At 42.2% G+C, this 6,447-nt stretch overlaps 1 protein-coding gene across 1 annotated transcript in view; it reads left to right on the top strand.

The window, feature by feature from the left end:
* SH2D4B (SH2 domain containing 4B) overlaps positions 1-6,447 on the top strand; it is a 295,071-nt gene that overhangs the window by 272,884 nt on the left and 15,740 nt on the right. The gene's annotated exons all lie outside the window — the stretch shown is intronic.

Below are 6,447 nucleotides of genomic sequence, written 5' to 3'. Positions count from 1 at the left end.
GCAACAATGAATGAATGGAATTCCAAAATCTCTGTAGATGTTCATTGAAATGAAAAATAAAGAAATTTAAAAAAAATCTCCTTCCACTATTGTGGTGATCTCTATTTATTTCTTCAGTTTGCTAACCATTCCTTTAAGTATTTTATATGTCTATCAGTTGGTGCATAGATGTTTACCAAGGTATGTCTTCTTAATTATTGTGCCTTTAATTGTCATACCCTAGCCCTAACCCTAAACCCTTCTTTATCTTTTATGGTGGTTTTCATCCTGAAAAATATTTTATCAGAAACTAGTGTTGATGCTCCTGATTTTTGGTAATTGCCACTTACTTGGTAGATTTATTTCCCTTCTTTGATTTTTAGTTTATATTTTTCCTCATTTCTTAGATGTTTCTCTTGTAAGCAACATTTTGATGGGATTTTGAAACTCTATTCTGCTATTCTTTTTCTTTAATTCGTACATTTAGGCAATGAAGTGTGAATATTGACAGGCTAAGTTTTATCATTACCATTTTGCTGTGTTTCTTTTTCTGTTGTTTCTTGTTGCTAAGTCTATCCACTTTCCTTTGGTGTCTCTGTGTGAAGGACAAGAACAGAAATATGAGTGGACTGTAAAAGAAAAAAGACTTTATGATAGGGGAGAAAAGAAAGAAAAAATAATAGAAGGAGAAAAGATAAGCAATAAAAAAGTATTAAAGAAAAGAGAAGAGGAGAAAAGAATGGGTGGGAAAAGAAAAGAAAGGATGAGAAAGTCAAAGAAAACAAAAATCAAGAAAGAAAAAAAGAAGAGACCTTGGAGTGGTGAGTGAGTTGGTCACCTGTCTGAACATAATTTTTGCTGGTTCAATAGAAATTGACATTGGAGTGCCCAGTCAGGGCAGAATGTCTCCTCTTCTGAAAGGTGACTGAAGGCAAGGAGTTAGCCAAGGACAGAGTCCCTCCTGGCTCTTGCAAGAGCCTGGGAATAGTGCCAAAACAAGGAAGACACCTCTCTTGGCTTAGTCTAGGGACAATATGTAGTGGGGCATACAACTTGGAGCAGAGTTTCTGCTGACTTCAGATGTGTCTAGAGGGTATACTTTGCCTGGAATAATGTCTATTTCAGCAGCAGGTGGAGAGCAGGCTCGGCGACTTCCTTAAATGCGGGCAACCGGCCCCGCCAACACCACCGCCGCCTCCGGCGCAGCCCTTCGCGCAGCCCTTCGCGCAGCCGCTGGGACCCTGGCCCCAGTTAAGCTCAGGGCCGTGACTGGTGTTCAGCCGGGTGAATGGCCGTCGGCCCCCTGCCAGGTCCCCATCCCTCGAAGGGGTCCAGGAGACCTACACACCGGCCCACGAGGAAAATGTGCGCTTTGTGTCCGAAGCCTGGCAGCAGGTGGAGAAGCAACTGGACGATGGCCTGGCCGGTGACAGTGGGCCAAAACCTGTGCAGTATGAGGAGAGGACACCCAATCCCAAACTACAGAACTTTGTGCCCATTGACCTGGATGAGTGGTGGGCTCAGCAGTTCCTGGCTTGGATCACCAACTGCTCCTAGCTGCTGACTCCAGAGGGACATTGCCCGACCAGATTACTGGACCCAGGAGACCCTCGGCGAGAAGAGGACCATGGTGCCCCCGTCCACTGGCAGGCTTCTCTGTGCCAGACCTAGTGAGTGCCAGCCACACCTTAAGTGCCAGCATTTGGTCTTTAGCACCTTCTGTTCCCTCAGCCTGAATGTCCCAGGCAGCCAAAGGCAGGCCCTGAACTTGTCTGCTGACCTCAGTCCTGCCTTCTGTGCCCGCCCCATGGGCTGAGGGAGGCACTCGGGCCAATAAACTTGACAACTTGCAGAAAAAAAAAATGTTTTCTGGAGGCCATAAATCCTATGGGAGGAGGTTGTAAATCTGTCTCCCATGGAACCACCAGAGAGTCAAGACTTTTGGATTGGCAGCCCACCTCACTATACACTATGCCACCAAAGTAAGTAGAGAAAAATGTGTATCTCCAAATATTTAGTGACATTCATGTGGGTGCAACATGCACTTAACACTAAATCTGAAGGGACATCTTGTCAAGTACAGTCAGTGTTGGCCAAGAAATTGCCAAAGATCAAGCTCTCAGCTTGCTCCACATAGTGGACAGCTCCAAATATGGACATTAGTTATGTTACACACCAAATCTCAGGGGGATTAATCCAGGAGCAGTCTCTACTAACCCAAAACGTGGTAAGAGGTAGGAGTCCCAGTTATAGATGGTGCTTTTGTCAGTCTAGGGACTTGGCTGCAGACTAAGGCCTCTTGGCCAGGCATGGTGCACTCCACCAACACTATAGTGATTGTGGATCTCTAGATGTGAGACTGCACAGTATTGGTGTCACTTAAACACTGATGAAAACTGAATCTCAACTGGAGATGAGGTGGAGCCTAGTGTAACATGACTGGGGAAAATAATGTTCTTAATCCTTGATAGGGCATGAGGAGTAAGGGAGAGATAGCATACACCTTTCTTGTAATCATCAAGTGGCTGCTGTGGGCACTGTTCTGGATGCTTACTGGTTAAAAAACTGATTGCATTAAGTTTAAAATCCTGCATTCTGTCAAGTCTGTCCACAATTCACTGCTCTGCCCATCTTCTTATTTGATACATTCATTCATTTTCTTCCTGCAGTTGATTTTAAATTAGCTCTTTGTGATGCTTTTTGAAATTCAGAGTTCCAAGGGTCCTTTTTTTGGTCTTTGTTTTCTGTGTCTTAGTCCAGAGAATCTGGATTACTGACTGCTTAGTCTGCCATCTTGCTGAAAACCCTTTGGTAGGTATTATCACTATTGCCATGTGATATATAAAAATACTTATATTTAACTTTACAGAAATATAACCCTGGTTATATTTGTTATATTGGTTTATAATACTTGCTGTACAGAGGTAATTCATGGTTGCCATGAAGCTGAATACAGTGACACTAATGTGTCAAATGTGATAATGGTTACCCATGGTGGACAGTGTTTGGTGGAGCTCCCTGATTCTAACAAGCTTGGAAGCAGGAGTGGCATCCACTTTTGAAATAGCTTGCCTCTGGAAACCCTATGAACCTGGAGAAAGGATGGAAGTCATACAAGGGTTTAGGTCTTTCATTCATAGGATCGCTATGAGTCACCTATGACTCAACAACATTTAACAACAAGGGCAACTATGAAGTCCCTGCATAGGGATTTGAGTCTGTGCTCTCGACCACATGTTTCCTAGGATCGAGGAACTTAGAATATAAAATTAGAAGAAGGCTTCTGTATCAGTTTGGGACTTCTGAGAAGCAGAAATAAAGGTTGAATCATAGAAGACATCAACAGTGGTGCTGTGGAATTCCCAGCTAGCTGACAACTACAGATCACAATATTTCAATAAAGGATCAATTATTAACCAAAAAGAAAAAAGGAAGTAGAAGAGATTTACAAGAAGCGCTTGTGAAGGATAAAAAGAGGAAACAGAGCAGGCAGAGAATCTTCAGAACATAATACAGGTCTCATATTTGTGATGTGAGAAAGGGCTGAAGAAATTTACTACAAGTTGGTCAGCCTGCAGGTGGATTGTTGTTGTTGTTGTTGTTGTTATGTGCCATCGAGTTGCTTGCGACTCATAGCGACCCTATGTACAAGAAACCTAAACGCCGTTCTACCCTGGGTCAACCTCGCCATCTCAAACACACTCATTCCCTCCACTCCACTCACAGAATTGATCCATCTCATCGAGGGTCTTCCTCTCTTGGGTTAGGGTCTTCCTTTCTTGCGCTGTCCCTCCACCCTACCAAGTATGATGTCCCTCTCCTTGCAACATGCTTCAGAATCCTTGACTCCAAGAAGCATTCTGGCTTCACCCTATCCAGGACAAATCTGTTTGTTCTCCTAGCAGTCCATGGTATATTCAACACTCTTCTCCAGCACCACAGCTCAAAGGCATCAATTCTCTTTCTATCATCCCTATTCACTGTCCAACTCTCTGATACATAGCACGTAACTGGTCAGGCACACCTTAGTCTCCAGCCTGACATCATTGCTCTTCAGTACTCTTGAGAGGTCTCTGACAACTGACTTTCCCAATGCAATTTGTCTTGATTTCCAAGAGTGTTGACTGTGGAGCCAAGTAAACTAAAACTGTTAACTATCTCAATCTCTTCACCATCCATACTGATGCTGCCAATTGGCCCAGTGGTGAGAATCTTTGTTTCCTTGATGTTGAGCTTCAATCTATATTGACAACTGCAGTCCTTGACTTTCTGCAGCAAGCGCTTCAGGTCCTCTTCAGTTTCAGCATTTTTTGATTCTTGATTTCTTCCTTTAGCTTTGACTTCTCGGTGCTCTAATGCAATACTCAGTCTCATCTGACATCCATCTTGGTCTTTTCTTCTTCTTCAGCCTTTGCAATGATCTTTTGCAGTCTTCATGGATGATTTTCTTGATATCCTTCCACAGTTCATTTGGCCTATGCTCATTGGTGCTCAAGGCCTCAAACTTGTTCCTGAGATAGTTTTGAAATTCAAGTGGGACAGACTTAAGGTCAAATCTTGGTTCCCGCGGACTTGATTTAATTTTCTTCAACTTCAGCTTGAACTTGCATATGAGTAGTTGGTGGTCTGTCCCACAATCAGCACCTGGCCTGGTTTTCACTGCTGATATTGAGCTTCTCCAGCAAATCTTTCCACAAATGTAATCTATTTGATTCCTATGCATATCATCAGGTGAGATTCTTGTGTATAGCCTATGTTTATGTTTCTTATAAAAGGTATTTGCAATGAATAAATAATTAAATGTGCAGATCTCTTATCATTCTATCTCCAGCCTCATTTCTCTCACCAAGCCCGTGTTTTCCAGCTACTGATCCTTCTTCCCTATTCTCAACTTTTGCGTTCCAGTCACTCATTATTATTAATGCATCTTGATTGCATGTTTGATCAATTTCTGACTGCAAAAGTTGGTAGAAATCTTCTATTTCCTCCTCTTTGGCTCTAGTTGTTGGTGCATATATTTGAATCATAGTGGTATTCACTGGGTTTCCTTGTATGCATATGGATATTATCCTGTTGTTCACCACATTGTATTTCAGGATAGATCTAGAAATGACCTTTTAAATTATGAAACCAACCCCATTTTTTCTCACCTTTTAATCCCCGGCATAGTAAACCATACGCTCATCTGATTCAAAATGTCCCATGCCAAGCCTACTCATTTCACTGATACCTAGTAGGTAAATATTTATGCATTCCATTTCTTTCTTAACAATGTCCAATTTTCCTACATTCATGCTTCTCACATTCCACGTTCCAAATCACTAGTGTCTTCTGTTTCTTTTTCTTCATGTTTCCGTTTATAAGATCTCAGTTTCAAATGTCATGTCTGTTTATCCAAATGATAGTCTAAGTGTGCTCTATTGTACATAGGGTTTTCGAAGGCCTGTAATTTCAGAAGTGGATGGCCAATCCTTCTTCCTGGTCTGTCTCAATTTTTAATATATATGATAGTACCTGACAGACAGGCATTACACACAGAAAAGAGCAGATGATAGACTTTTACCAGTTAAAAAAAAACCAATATTCAATGTTGCTGCTCACTTGGCTACATATTTGGTTGTTTGTTTGTTTTTTTCTTTTGTGGTTGGTTCTTTTTGTTGGTTTTTTGTTTGTTTGTTTGTTTGTTTTTAATCCACCCTTTCCCTACTCCACCACCAACCCTTCCTACTTTTGCCTACAACATTCAACACCTGTCTCCCATTGACCACCCCCTGACGTCATGGCCTAAGTCTCAAGCAATCAAGATTTCTCTGATTCTGACCATTATCATGCTGCGGTCAGTCTCTTATGATGCAGTCAGTATGACTTAAATGTAAAGTTGTTAAGTACAGCTTTTTTTCCTGGAGGGTCCTGAGAAAAAGTCCTTGTTCTTAAACTTCCACTCCAGGATTGACTTCTTGTGGCTTAATACTGCTTGTCTTCCGTTTGCAGCCTGGTGCAGATGCAAACGGATGGCTTCCCAGGAGAATGTGTCCTCCAGGACCAGTGTACAAAACTCTCTGGCAATAGCGTCCTCAGGGGCCCCATTCCCATCTTCCAGGGGTACCTGAGGTGAGGTGTGGGGATGAGGAAAGCTCCGCCTCTCTCCCGTCCTGTAATCCCAAAACTAATTGTCTAGCAAGGGTGTCCTTGGGGGCCTTTCCCGTCCTCCCGGGGTACCTGTGGTTAGGCGTGGGGATGAGGTGGATTACTCAGTGAAAAAGGTAAGCAAGCATGGGTTTGCTTGTTCTTGCTTACTTACAGTGAAGAGTTTCATATAGTGAAAAAATATAAATCTGTCACTACAGATTTTTAGGTAAATGCAAATAATCTTATGCTTACCTTGGTTACTGAGTGTTTTGTTCTTCTTAGGCATTATAAATTCAAGAGACGTAGGTAGAGTTTCATTTCTTTTTTATATATATAATT

Source organism: Elephantulus edwardii, unplaced genomic scaffold (genome assembly GCF_000299155.1).
Source record: "Elephantulus edwardii isolate Elephantulus edwardi_28Jun2011 unplaced genomic scaffold, EleEdw1.0 scaffold00531, whole genome shotgun sequence".
NCBI lineage: Eukaryota > Metazoa > Chordata > Mammalia > Macroscelidea > Macroscelididae > Elephantulus > Elephantulus edwardii.
This window is presented reverse-complemented; position numbering and strand designations above follow the sequence as displayed.